General features: G+C 37.0%; 1 protein-coding gene across 1 annotated transcript in view; it reads left to right on the top strand.

Moving 5' to 3' along the window:
• The window catches only part of LOC106637206 (Talin_middle and talin-RS domain-containing protein rhea), a 912483-nt gene that overhangs the window by 767132 nt on the left and 131588 nt on the right, over positions 1 to 13763 (top strand). The window lies entirely within an intron of this gene.

Here is a 13763-nt window from a genome sequence, read left to right on the forward strand (position 1 = left end):
AGCTCGGGGTACAGAGAAATTTTGATTTCACTTTTAATCTCTTTCATTGTTGATATCTCTTCTTGTCTTGTTACGAGAACTACAATGATATTACAAATAATAGTTTAAATAATTTTTATTGTTATAACATCATACTTCTACCGTGTATTTGTTGAACTCACGATTGATTTCTTGATGATAGGTTAATTAGAGTGTTAGTTTTTGTACGGTATCTAATGCAAATTTTATAGAATTTACGAATGAAAAAAAACTTGTTTTTGTTTGGTTATAAAAAATTAAGGCAGAGGGTGAAGTCTTACTACTTGCAAACGTTAACAAAGTGTCTGGAACTTTTTGATTTGTTCTTTGCTCAAAATAACTTAGTTATTACAGTTTTTTTATTATTCCTGAAAATGTTATTTACAGGACGAAATTTTAAAAAAATACACATTTGTAGTACTACAAAAATTAACTAAATCAGTTCTATAAACTTATATTGTTAAGAAGGTTGCCTAATAGCTCTACATATTTTACAAAATATGCTTAACACTTATAATAAGGGGTCCCTGTCTACAACACTTACATATTAAAAATTAATCTGATAACTCAGCTAAGATTTCTGAAAACGTATTTTAACCCAAAAAGAATTTTGTAGATTATTTTACTGTACTCCAAGCTGTCCCGTTGATACGATTAATTAAATGGTAAATGAAAGTAATATCTTCAAAAGTGATTTACGTCAATTTTTGTGACTTTGTCAGGTAATATTTTTTCGGTATCTGATCTGAAAAATCCCCTAAAACATCACCTGAAAATAAAAGAATATTGATTTTTAAACATTTAATTAAAGTTGCTTGAAAGAGGAAAGTGTATACGATAATTTTCAGTGGCTTTTGTGAACGTCTCAAAAAGTATCAAGATCATTAAAAATTATTTTGAACATAATAGGTAGGGCTCATGTTCTCACGCTTTTTAAAAAAACTACCATGAAATTCATGTTAATTGAAGTTAAAAGCCTCAGTTTGTCTTTTTAAAGAATTTGTGAGATACGATGAAACATGAGAATAATAAAAAAAATTTAAAGAGCTTTTGAATAACTGTTTACATAACTTTCAAATGTTTTATACATATGTTTACAAGAGTCTTCCTTTGGAACTTGCAAACAGTTTCAACTCTTACTTAACCATTTTGGCGTTTAAACAATTTATAGCGTGATACGGAATACCGGTGATTATTTAATTAGACATTTAGCCTTATAACAAAGGAATGTGTAATGATTTGAAAAATACAATAATTGAATTTCATAAAAACAAACGTAAATTGAAAGAATCCTTAGTACAACATAATTTTCATTAGATATTTAATCCTTCTGTCTCTTTTTATGTGTAAACTTTTATTAATAATATTTGCAGAAATTTTGTCAATTTAAAAAATTAGTAAAAAAGCAACAAGGTTATTTTGGAAAAAAATACGTTAGAAATATCTTATATCTTTAATTTCAAGAAATTAGTAGCGTAAAAAAAAGATTCTTTAAAAGAAGGTAACATTGTGTTAATCAGTGATAAAAAAGCAGAACAGAGTCAATAGAGAAAGGCAGTCACTTCGCAGATCCTTCTTACTTCTGATAAGCAAATTCAAATAGCTCTGTACTAGTAAAGTACTCGCTCATAATTTCATTTAACTCTCATTATAAAGTTTTTAAGGGCAAAACAGAAGAACAGCTCAACAGACGTATATATAAGTCATGGTGGAGCTCGTGTCATTATTAGCTAAATAACAGTTGGAGGCATTCTCTTCTCTCTTACAGGTTACCTTAGTGACTAATAAAAGAGGTAGGCCAAGGAGTTTGAAGGTAGATTGCTCAAACACAGACGTTTGACTAAACCAGACTGTTGCTTCTTTTAATCAAAAATTGTCGACTTAGAAACAAAAATGTATCATCATTTTTTCTGTTTAATTCATAACACATTCTCCTGTTTTTGACAGGTGAACGCCAAAAGCATTTTGTATAGCAACAACGTAAAATAAAAACTTGATTGTACCAAAAAATATGTCAAACAAAATAATAAATATTGAGTTGAATATTCTTTTCCATTCACCTGTTTTCATCAGGCGTCTGTTATTTTTAAGCAAATCCTTTTTTCTTTCTGCTCCTCTGCTTATACGTTTAAATTCTATTTTGGCAACTTCAGATTATTCTTCCCTTTCACGTTTACAGGGTTCCTAGTCAGCACATCTCCTTGATTGTCCTTTCTACACTTTAATATGACGTAGAGTTCGTAATCTAACAGCTATATCTTTAGCCGATTGAACTGTAAGTCCATTTTTTTGGTAGTACAAAAGAGTTTTTACGAATCATGGTTCATTATTATAGTGAATCGACATTTATATAAGTAATCTCTGCTAATTTTTCCTTGACTGATTACCGCACTCAACGTGTAATCTAATGCGTTGGATGTTACAATAAACGATTTTTGAATGTTTGGGACATCTAAATATGGTTATTCATGTAATATTTTTTAAAGTTACTGAAAACCTACTTAACTATTTTTCATTCAAATTCTGTAAATAGTTTTACTTTCCTAGCGCTCACTGGTAATGGATATTCTTTTAATAATTTTATTTAATTTAAGTCTATTTTAAGTTTACTGTTTCCTACAATGTATCTTCGATTTTTTTTTTTTTTTTAATTATAGAATTTTCTTCTGTTTCTAAAAAAACTGATATTTGTTTGGTTTGATTGACAGATTTACACTTGCCAATCGTAAGAGTAACCTTCTGAATCACAAATAATTATTTTTTTCTTTTTTTTTGGTTGAGGCATGTGTCCTTTAAGTACACCTTCATCTCACAGCCATTATTTCTAGACAGGTATAATTTAAAAGCTGCTGCAAATGTTAGAAGAACTTCACAGCAATCTATTAGCAAGTTTTTGTACTAGTAATGATCATCTGATCCTGAAAATACGCTTTCTGGGTGTCTCCTTTGTCGATTATGGCTTAAAAAATTTTTGTTTCAAATCTACTTGGATAATATATCTGGAGGAGGTAAAATGTTAAAAATGTGCACTTAAAGTCGTAACGTAAGATTGGTGCTAACTCTGACTTCAGTTTTCATTCAGTTGCAGAAGTCTGATAACATGCATCAACTCTTCTTACCACCAGGCCCTGATTTATTTCTACCAAATACGTATTGGAGTTGTATGATAATTGGAAAGATTTAATAATATTTTAACCATATGAACCGTTTATTTTTCACCCTATTTATTTTTTTTGTTCCATAGATCACTTATAGTTTTTCATTTGAATCACTATTTCTTTGTTAATGTTCTCTTTTTGAGGATCGTATTTCTGGTAATGATATATTTCTTAACATAAATACCTATGGATTATTACTAACTAGATCTTGAATAAATATGAATTTTTCGTCGTTGCAACCATATATATCAACTTGTTCCATTATTATTTTAATTCTGCCTTCTTTTGTTTTGGATTAAATTGCTCTTATATTCGCAGAAACATTGTTATTTTTTGCTTCCTTGCCCTCTAGTTCCTGCTTTATTATGTCTTTTTCATTGGTTCTCATAGACTTTAAACTAATCTGAAAATTCTACTTAACTTTCTTTTACTCTAACTGTAAAGTTGGTAGTTTGGATACATACATCATGGGTTCTGTCACCGTGTACCCTTACAAGTTAACATGTAACACTTGTTTGAAGCGCGCAAAAATTTTTAAACATTCATCTTCTCTTTTTGAGAAGTTAACTCGTTGAGGTATGCATATAAAAACTCTAATTTTCTGTTTCATCCACAAGATGTTCACGACCATACGAGTGTCTTTTCCACAACCCCACAGATATCGCTTCATTTACTATACAAGCACAATTAATCTCATCATCAATGATATAGCTAAGGTGTCTAAGGCAAAAAGTACGTCAATGTTATCCATGTTCAATTGTTTTTGAATATAAGACATTTTGGGCGCATAATTACTTAAGAGTTCAACCTTATACAGCTTTGAATTGTGTTGATTAAGATAGCTTAGGGGCGAAAAAATTAAATTCCAGATGTTTGTTTTTAATAAACCAACTTATGGTAATATTGGGTGAGACTATTAGAATCCTGTGCGGTTTTTAGTGGTTTTCAGCTTTTGAGTTGCATACGGTTTTGGATAATTTCAGCAACCTCTTGTGGCGATTTCTACTACAGATAATCTAAAAGCCCTGTTTTTGACTTCAATGATGCCAAAACTGATCTTGTATGCCACGAACCAGGTCTCAGTGAGTCAGCTGGTTAAGTTTTTAAAGTAAAGAGGTCACATTGATAACAGAGTTCAGCGGACCACTGACAAGGAAGTGCTGAAGAGTAGGGATTTGAATGTCATCGAAGATTCTGGTCTATGGGTTTAAAGAGCGTAGAAACTTCATCATAACTGATGTTTTATGGGCCAATGATTCAGCGTGAATAACACTTTTTTTACTTTACTCTAGACTTCTACAGTCCTTAACAGTGTGTTGCCGTAGTTAAATGCCATGCAATCCCTTGGTTAGAAAAGGAGCCAGCAACACGCTCCCAAAACAGCTCAGTCTTTTGGAGAGCCTTGATTGGCAGCATGAAAGCAGATAGCCTTGTCGCTTCAAAGTTTTGCTGGTCAGCCACGTCTGGCGCAAAATCTTGTAAGCGCATCAAAACAGAAGGTGCAGAAGACAGCTAAAATCTGAGAACTTCTCGAGAATTCATGTGACATCATGCTAAATAGTGCAGTAGGCGTGAGAAGTCCCCTTGAACTTCGAATAGGTAGAGCTAGAAGGCTTGGAAACCTTGGCCATGCATCTAGAGGATCCGTTAGCTACGGTCAACACTTACCCCAACTGTACACATGCTCAAACGTGGACATCTCTTCCACGTGATGCCATATCCACGGGATTTGTTTCGAACAGTGTGGCCTGCAACCTTAGTTAAGAAATAGTTATCCATACTAGACGTGTGGGATCAGGCTATAGTCCTTTCATTAGAGTCAGCATGGTCTAGGCGATTGAAGGGTGCACGCAGATATAGTAAACTGGATCTATGGTTTACGAGTAAACTACTGCTTCTACTGCATGATGGCTGTCGTCTGCATAGGTCTGGAGCTAAACATTAAGAGCCCTTAAAAGAAACAAGTCAATCAAAATATATAATAAGAATCGCTGTTAATACCGATAACAACAAGTAGATAATGGTATCCTTTACTAGTAGTACGAGCTTGGTCCAAAAGTTATGTATGGTACGGATCATAAGCTTTTCAAGCATTTTCACACACTTAAAAAACCAGCCGTTAGAATTAATAGGTTTTAAACTCATACCTAAGACTATGAGTTTGACATAATTTATCGGCAAGACATTTTAAACAAAGTGGCAGACGCACTTTTCTAAACCTAGTATTTAAGGGAAAGAAAGAATCAAACCCAAATGGCAATGCAAACAGCCTTATTAGCTAGTGGATAAACAAGATAATAAAAAGTTAGCTTATAACACGCTTGTTACAATTACGTGCAATTCTTAGAAAAAAATCTAAGGAAATCCCAAAAAGCAAAAATTTTTTGTCCAGATTTAAAGAAACTCAAATTATAAAGTGTAAAAGAAAAAATGATATCTCAACAAAGTTAAAAATAAATGGTAGATAAGGGTGTGAATAGACAGTCTCACGGTGAAGCTGACTCCTAGTCTAAAGAAAAGATGGGATCAAAAAAAGCAGTCAATTAATGAAAATTACAAGAAATAGAGGTCAGCTTCATAAAAATATTATGAAAAGTCACCTGAAGCTAATATTTAGAGTAAGTAGAACAGAAGAAGAAGACGAAATATTACTGCATGTACCAACTGTTAGCAGACTAAAGCGCATACAAAAAAACAAAAACATGGAAAAAAGAGATTAAATAACCAGTATGCTACATATGTAGAAGACACAGCAGAAACCAGGTCACAAAACCAGTTAGAAACAAATAAGCACATTGCATAGATAATGACAAAACTTGTCAGTTGCCATAAAAAGAAGGTGTATTAAAATAAGTTTTTATAGCACATACGAGAAGTTAGAGCTACGAAAACATCATCATCCGAAGCTAGCCTAGCCAACAAAAATATGAAGAGGAGATGGAAACAGAAAATACACCTCACTGTCCATGAATATATTATCCTTATCAAAACAATATACCTCAAGGCTATCCGTACTTTAACAGATCTCATTTAAGTAATGCAACTAAAAGTCATATCAAACTGAGAATCTAGAACAATAACAAGACTCTTGCCTTAACTCTCTAAAAGGTAAGAACGAGATTTGGCATTCGGACGTGACTGCAAGTTTCAATTTGATATTACATTCTAAATCAATAATGGCAGGGAAATTTAAATAGTTTTCAAAACAACAATAATATAAACTTAGCCAGCAGTCAGGGTACATCGTAAAAAATTCCACAAAGATGCAGAAGTTGTTATATGATATTTGGGTGCAACAGTAAATGTTATTAGTTATAATGCATTAAAAAATGGCACAAAAATAGGTTGTGATTATACAAAAAATGAGGAGGATCACCTTTAAGTAACTATACACTCTAGACACTGTTGCAGTTAATTTATTTAGTATTGGTAAAAAATTTAAAGTTATAAGTCCTGAACCACCAATAAATAATGTATGTATTTTAGGAGATCCATTTTTATACCTCAGAAAACGAAAGAATTGATTACGGCTTCAATGCATTATTAATAAAAAGCAGACCATATAAGACCTCTCACCTTTTTGTGCCAAAAAAATCAACCCTATAAAAGTTATTTAAGAAGCAAAAAGAAGCTCTAAGTCACAAAACAAAATCAAATTTTTAACTGCGTTTTGAAATATTAAATTTTCTATTTCACAATGAAAATGAAGTAGCCTTACCCCCACGCAATACTTTTCATTATCGTTTTCAAGAATATGAAGTAAACAAAAACAGAAGTTATAATTTACCAACCAGAACAAGAGTAGCTATTTTATAACCAACTCAAAACGAGATCACTGGCAACTCTAATGTTCGAAGAATTACTAGCAAACCCTGAGTGTATAGAGAGCAGCAAAAGATGTGCCAGTAAAAATAGAAATAGTTCTACAAAAAGCCTTTCAAATTCATGGTATTTGAACAATTCTTCTACACTAATTTTGATGAAAACGATGTTAACAATGTGAAAAATTTCAATTTGTAACTGATAAGCTAAAAAGTTCTCATCACTCAAAAGCAAGTCTATGAGAACTGAGAGAAATTGTAGAAAATTACGTTACCATATTTATTATAAACGTAACCCAGCTTCTCGTATTTTTATTATGACACCTAAATTTCTTACAATGGATGATTGTCCTGTATATCTTTAGCTATACTGCTACTCCTTATCGTTACACTAAGAAATAAAAACTCAAATAGCAAGATCATTAGTAGACGGTACAATTATAAGATCAAAATTCCCTAAAAGTGTTTCTCACTCGATAGTTTTCAAAAAAAAATGACCTGATTGAAAAAAATACAGATTAGTTATAGAATACTCTAAAGTAAACAAGAAAACTACTCCCAGTTTTTATCCACAACCAAACATCACCAAAATATTAGAGAATATAGGAGGCTCTAACTAGCTCTCTATTTTTAACATAGCCAGTGGATTCTATTTAATATAACTTCACCCTGTAGATATACATAAAGCCACTTTTAGCAGATCTGACTTCCACTCTCACCCCTACTACTCTAACCGTAAAAAAGGGTCATTCAATTTAATGTATAAAATAGTAACGTGTATAACATTTACTTTTTTTTAATTCCTATATGTGTATTGCATCTGTATGCATCTATATAACTAGATCAAGTTTTTGAGTTTGTAGTAGTTAATTTATTGCTTATAAAGCTTTAAATAATAATATATTTAATAAACCCATGATTATTTTGAGTGTTTAAGGTATAACTCAGATTGTCCAACGGAGTCAATGAGAGATTCTGTTGGCTCTACAAATCAACTCATTCAAGTATAGTGATTTGTAATATTGTCAAGATTATTTTTTAGAAACTTACAAATGTTAAAATATTCTATCATTTTATAATTTTCCTACTATTTTTAAACTGCTTCAAGCCACAACTTGTTTTTTTATCTTTCATTTAACTTTTGTACTCCAAATGTACGTTTTGAATTCTTATCATCATTATCATTATTATTATATTTATCATCATCATGATAATTATTTTTACTATTATTATTATCACCATTGTCATTAGCATTATTTTAAATAAATTTTTGAGTTTTATTATAAGCGTTCATATTTTTTGCAATTAGATTTTTTTTAAGATCTCATTTTTTAATTGAAGCATGATTTATTATTAACTTGTTGTTTGATTTTGATATTTTTTTTACTATCTGTAATATCATCATGTATATGTTACAGACTTTTAACTAATGTAATGCCTTAAATAAGAAAAGTAATCAAACCAAGTTGACCTTTTTACTTTAAATTATACAATGCTTCTTTTGTGCAAATTTATTTGCATTATTTATTGCAATACCAAATAAATTATTATAGAATCTAATTAAATATCTTAAGTTTCCATCATTAAATAACAGCTACGTAATGCAGTGATTGAATTGACCAACAGATAGTATTATAATTTTATTATTGCAACAGCTATTTAAAATTTTTTTTTGACTCTAATAAATTACTGAATAAGAAGAATATTAAAAATGGTGAAAGAAAGTAACAAGAATATCTATTATTTATATTATACAAGTATTGAAATTTAGATTAATTTAAAAGTTTTTTTTAACGTTATGTATACGCATATGTTTGTTTATTTTTTTTTTTTTTTCATACTGTGTTTCTCAAATTCAAATCATAATAAGTTTTTTTTGATGGTATTCGTTTTTTTAATGAACAATAGCATCACAAAGTTAGAGCATTCACTTATTTTGAATGATACGTGTTATGCAGTGTACACACATGCTCAAATAATATTAAATGAAAATTTAAAAAACGCTAGCCAACTGTCAGTATCTTATAAGCTAGTATATAATCTTACGATACGCTTAATAACTATTTTATAATTTTTAAGCAACTTTTTCTGTTATCAGATTATGCTTTAAGCCAATGTTTGACAGAGGTGATGAGGTTACATAATAACGAAGATTATTATGTTGATTAGAACGGCAATAATGATAATGATGACAATAATGATAGTTATTGTAATCGTGATGATAACAATAATATTAGTATATTTTTTAACCTCTCCAATCGTGCCTCGGGACAGTCAGTCAGAAAGTGGGAGAAGTGGGCAAGGAGAGATGGAAGGGGAGAAGAGGAGAGAAAGTAAGAGCGACTGACGAGATCAGATCAGAGCCCTTTTTGCGTTCGTGCGAACTTGTATGTTCGCTACTAAAATGAGCGTTGTACCGTTCGAAAATAAATATCTTTTACAACCAACATTGGTCTTTTGAGCTGGATTGCGAATAGCAGTATCATTTGACATGTAAGTATACTGTAGACTAAATAATTACGGAGATACAGAGGCTAGTCCTGGACAGGCAGTAAGGTTAAACTGCTATCGCACCCACGTGAACCAAGGAATGTTAGCGCAGTTGTGTGGCTGTGCAAGCAAGGCCGTCTCCTCACGTACGCATGGTGACATGCACAACTATGCCCAAGGGGCGCTCCTCTGGTACTCGGGTATGCCTTAACAGACAGCAGAGGATACGACAGTCACATGACCCGCACACTTAGAGTAATGATAACTTGTCCTGGTACTGGAAATGGGTATGGTAGCTGCCTAGCCCGCGTCCTGGGAGGCATACGCATGACGTGCTCTTGGGCAGACGCCGTAGACAGAACGCCACGCCACGCCAGTTACACGGGCTCGCACTCTTTGTATTTCTTCTATCTCGTCTTTCGCATGTAAGGCTACAAATGCGATTAAACAGAGTCATAAGCGTGACTCAGACCTAACTGATGACGACGCGAATCCACCCAAGAAAACAAAGCTTAACGCTGATGAACCCCACGAGACTAAGGGCTCCTCACAGTGCTGACTATCTGTGCTTCTGACTGCCGTTGTCATCTTGCGTGATCGGAAGGATGAGCTGGTGAAAGTTCAAGTGCTGCTTGATCCATGCTCTGAAATCACGGCCATCTCAATTAATCTAGCTCGACGACTAGTGGCTCCGCTGGAGACCATAGGTATGACAGTCCTTGGGCTTGAAGGCAACAGCACGGCTTGGTCCCTCTTTCAGGCACGCCTGTACTTAAAGCCTTCTACTGGCCAGGCCTCGCTTCCACTTCATTTCCACTGTCTGCCGCACCTCGGAATTTTCTATCCCACCGCCCCACTGCATCCAGAAGTGGGTCAACAATCGGCAGATCTCCATCACCTTGCTGATCCCAACTTCGACATCCCGGGAAAGGTGGACGTTGTCATGGGGGCAGATACATATGCGAACTTACTTCGACCCAGGCATGTTCAGCGTGGTGCGATCGTGGGGCAGCACACCATGTTTACGCTGGAAACTCAGTGGTCATGCCCCCCCCCCTCTCCTGTGGTTACGGCTTGGTAACCCCTGCTTCATATGCGACCCAGCAGAAAGATCCGAGCCCACCTTGGCATCAGCAGATCGTGTCATTGGTACAGCGCTTTTGGGAGCTGGAAGATATACCCGAAGTACACCGGCGATCTCCAGCGGACGTTGATTGTGAAAACATATTCTCTGAACACCAACGTGACAGGGATGGTCGCTACATCCTGCATCTTCCTCTGAAGCAAGATAGCTTGCAGTTTCTGGCAGACAGTCTGCGAGGCGCCCTGGCCTCGAGTCACGCCTTGCAGTGCCGTTTTGAACGGACCCGGAAGACAGCTATCAAGTACACCCGATTTATAGAGGAATACCTTACCCTTGGCCATATGCGGCTGTTGACCGACGTCCAACTGTCCACCCACAAGGGTCCTACTCACTACATTCAACATCATGGCATTTGGTAGAGTGGAGATCTAAAAGTAAAGCTTCGTGCCGTCTTCAACACATCACAGCCAATATCGAGTGTGTACAGTCTGAATGACTTACTTAATGCCGGCCCTCGACTCCAGACAGCGCTACCGATCGTTCTTCTGCGCTGGTGAAGACATTGTGTAGCCTTTTGTAATGACGTCCTAATGATGTTTCGCCAAATCAGAATCGACAAGTATGAAGTTGACTTGCAGCGCATTGTATGGAGTCCCACACTGCATACACCCTCACGCACTATCAGCTGCTTACCGTCATCTATGGAGTTTGTTCCTCGCCGTATCTGTCATTGCGTACAATAGAGCAGCTGTGCAGCGACGAAGGATCCAACTTGCCCGACGCCGTTCCCGTTGTTCGAAACGATCTCTACGTGGACGATATCCTTTTAGGTGCAGATTCCATAGAGACTGCCAGTCATCTCGGTGACCAGGTAATTGGTCTCCTACAAGCCAGCCAATTTCCGCGAAGAAAGTGGGTAGCTAACGTGCCAGAGCTGGTGGAAGACCTTCCTGAAGTAATCTGCTTGAGACGCTAGTGACGTCAATTGGGTGAAGATGGGTCCGTCAGCGAGCTGAGAGACAGCTGAGATCCAAACTTTGATAGGTTCATGCTCACACTTCCAGACGTTCAGCCACAAAGGACAAAGCGCGGCATGCTCGTGGCTCTCGCTCGTCTACTCGACCCAAGTGGCTGATTAGCACCTATTACCTTAAATGCCAAGCTCTTGGTACAAGATCTCTGGAGCGCAAGACTTGATTGGGATGAAGCTGTCCCTCCGTCAATGGCTAAGGGATTGGCCAGTTTCATCGATCAGCTCTGAAGCATATCAGCATTCACCCTGCCACGCTAGATTGGCCATAGCCCCCACTTTGAGCTGCAGCTCCACGCCTTTTCTGATGCCAGTCGACGAGCCAAGTCTGCCGTAGTGTATTCCCGAGTCCAGGACTCTGACAGCCACATACGATGCTGCATTCTTTTCGCTTGGACGAAGCTATCGCCAATACGTAGCCTCAAGCCAACGTCTTTGACTTCAACTCGCATGACTATCCCGCGATTGGAGCTCAAAGCGACACTTCTGGTCACTAAACTACTCAGCCGCAAATAAACTCGGAGTCATATCTGACTGCTGCCACACCTGGTGTGACTCTCAAGTAGTTCTTAGCTTGCTCCGCTCATATGAATTCACAAAAAACTCCCTCATTGACAATTACGTGGCTCATGTTCAAGAGACGCTGCCAACCCAAATCGGACACTATGTTCCAACTGAATTCAACCCCGCAGACGTCACCACTTGAAGCTCAGACATGAGCGAACTCTATCTTTAACCCCTGAGGTGGGAGGGGCCCAGTTGGCTCGTGGAGGAGCATAATTCCTGGCCCTAAGAAAACATCAGACACTCTGCCTCGACACTGCATGCTTATTGCGTTACACAGAACCTTGAGTTTAACATCTTCAAACGGTTCTCGACTCTCGATGTCTTCTTACGCCTTCTCGCACGTCTACGTTGGGGACTCAGATGATACTTTGGCCGGGAGCCGACCCCACCGCTATACTCACGGCTTACGACAACAGAGTTTAATGCCCCATTTGAAGCTTGCGTACGCCTAAGCCAGACCTCAACCTTCAAAGACGAGCTCCAAATCCTAAAGCAAGGGGGAATACTGCCCAAGGCTTCGTCATTAACACGTCTTACAGCTTTTCTCGGCAAGGACGGGATCTCACTCATCGGTGGGTAGCTTCAAAACTCATCGCTGCCTTACAATGAGCACCATCCCACCCTCATCAGTGGATCATGGCACCTGTCCTGGCTGATAATCTCATTGGCATACTCTTGGGCACTTCATGGAGGCTACTTCCTTACGAGCGCCTACACAGCTAAACGTGTTTGGATTGTTGGAGGCTTGAAAAAAATTAAGACGTTCTCCCGCCATTGCGTGGTGTACGCCCGACTTCAAGTGCGCCCTGCCTCCCAGATGATGGCCCTCCTTCAGGCCTCAAGGGTCACTCCCTCCTGTGCTTTCTCTCGGACTGGAGTAGATTATGCAGGACCTTTCTAGTGCTTTCTGCGAGGGACCATGGGATCCGCACTACAAAAGGCTATGTCGTCATATTTGTGTGCATTTCTACAAAGGCACTTCACTTAGAGCTGGTGGATGATCTCTCAACAGCGTCTTTTATGGGTCCCTCGCACGATTCATAGGACGCCGAGGACGATCGTCTGAACTCTGGAGTGACAACGCCACATACTTTTACCACGCCGATGGAGATGCGTGAAACCTTACACCAGGCGGAGATTAACTGGAACCTCGTCGCCGGGACCTTGGTATATCAGGGCATCTCCTGGCAGTTTGTTCTACTGGGTGCACCTCACTTCCGCGGACTCTGGAAAGCAGCCGTCAAGTCAGTCAAGGGTCATCTACGTCGTGTCATGGGCTCACGCCACCTTGTGTCTCGGGACAGTCAGTCAGAAAGTGGGAGAAGTGGGCAAGGAGAGATGGAAGGGGAGAAGAGGAGAGGAAGTTGGAGCAACTGACGAGATCAGATCAGAGCCCTTTTTGCGTTCGTGTGAACTTGTGTATGCGTTATTAAAATCAGTGTTGTACCGTTCGAAAATAAATACCTTTTTTAACTAACAAATAATAATAACGATGATGAGCATTAAAATGGTACTAATAACAATGAAAATGATAAAAAAACTTTCCACTTGCAAATACATTTTCTATTAGTTTTATGAGATTTATTTTTCAGTCA

Source organism: Copidosoma floridanum, unplaced genomic scaffold, assembly GCF_036245765.1.
Source record: "Copidosoma floridanum isolate Cflo_tuat_1 unplaced genomic scaffold, Cflo_Japanese_pri ptg000024l, whole genome shotgun sequence".
Taxonomy (NCBI): domain Eukaryota; kingdom Metazoa; phylum Arthropoda; class Insecta; order Hymenoptera; family Encyrtidae; genus Copidosoma; species Copidosoma floridanum.